This window comes from Benincasa hispida, chromosome 1 (assembly GCF_009727055.1).
Source record: "Benincasa hispida cultivar B227 chromosome 1, ASM972705v1, whole genome shotgun sequence".
Lineage (NCBI taxonomy): Eukaryota > Viridiplantae > Streptophyta > Magnoliopsida > Cucurbitales > Cucurbitaceae > Benincasa > Benincasa hispida.
This window is the reverse complement of record NC_052349.1, coordinates 84626306-84628072: the sequence shown is the minus strand read 5'-3', so window position 1 is coordinate 84628072 and position 1767 is coordinate 84626306.

The window sequence follows — 1767 nt, the reverse complement described above, 5'->3', positions numbered from 1 at the left end:
AATGAAATCTTGGGGATTTTATATAACTAGGCAATTCTATTATTGACTTTATAAGAAATCATGTAATTAGATTATTCAATATCATTAAGAATAAATTCCTAATACACTAATTAGCTAATTTTACAATTAATCAGTCTTAATTACTTCCTAAAATACATTTTACAACTAATCCCTAAATTGTATTAAACTCATGGGTTTTCTTAACTATTCCAATCTTGAAATCAAAAGATTGAAAATTTGAGATTGATTACAAGAATGTTCTGCATTAAAATATTCTTTAAAGAAAAGAGGAAAAGAAGTCCACATTTTCTATCAAGACTACTAATTCTTGCAACTACAATTACAATTTTGTTATAGAACCATGTAATTTTTGCTTACAAAAATTGATTAATCTTGATTCATCAATTCAATCGTAATCAATTTTATTTTAAATCTCATCAAGAATATTCAAAAGAAAGTAATTACATAAAGAAAATTCAAGAAAAGTCTCAAGAAAATGGCTAATTACATAATACCCCAAGAAAAAATTTACTTACTCATGGGGGTTGAAGTTTTTTAAGCATTCCATTGATAGTTGCTTATTGATACAAGTAAGAGTACAAATCGACTTGATCTCATAGAAAATTACAAGAATCGCTCTTGGAAATCGAAATCGCTCTTTAAAAAAATGAGTTTTTCTTCTTCTAAGTTTTTCTCTAAAAAAAATGATGGAATTTCTAAAAATGATCTCTCTCCCATCTTCTGAAGAATTGAACTCTTATATAACAACAAGATGTCATCGCGAAGTGCACAGATGGTTCGCGTCAAAATCTGGAAAGAAGAATAAGCGCGTCGAGTTTTTCTGTTTAATACTTGCTCCTCGACTCGGCGGTCAATACTCGATCCTCGAAACTCTGGATGCTCTTTACTCTATTGCCTTAACTCAATGCAAGATGAATCAAACAAAACTTGATAACTCGATGGAAGATGGCCGGATACTCGATAGTCTTTACTTGATGCTATTTAACAATATTCTGCTAAATACTTGGTGCTTGATGATCTACAATTTGTTCGATGCTCTCCTGGGTGTTTACTCGATTCTCTTTCTTTTGTTGATTTTCTTGGTCATTTTTAGTCTTATTGGCACAATTTTCTTGTAATGACTCATAAATGCTTCGAGGATCATTTAATCCTACAAAATTAGCAATTAAAGCAAATAATCAACATAATTTTGGGAGAATTAACATAGAAAATATACATCCTTTAAAAACCTAACAAATCCTTTAATCCCAAAAGAGAATATAGAGGGTTCTCTGTGGTGGTGTTCGTGCGCGAAGAAGGAGATCCGTAAGGAAGGAGTTCCATTCGTGGCTCGTACGAGGGATTACTTGAAAAAAGAGTTCTTCAAAGGTAAGGGTTTCTGAAACCCTTTGTATTTGTTTTTAAGCATGTTGTAATTTAATCTTAATGCATATCTATTTGTATGTTTACTGTAAATTTTGTTTTGGATAATTAATGAAATTTGGTTGATCTGCTTCCACTCAAGGTTCTCCTCATGTTGAGTTTTCTTCAATTGGTTTCAGAGCCAGGTTGTAGGTTTTTTATTCCAAATTCCATTAATGTATTGAATCATTTACAGTACTGGTGAGGTTTATAATCTGCATTATGTTTATGTGATAAATGTTTGTGGATTAATTATTGATGGATGTTTTCGGGATAGAACTCTCGTTTTAAGGCTTTTATTTTTTATTTTTACAAAGTTGGTTTGTAAAGGGCCCCTGCGTTTTT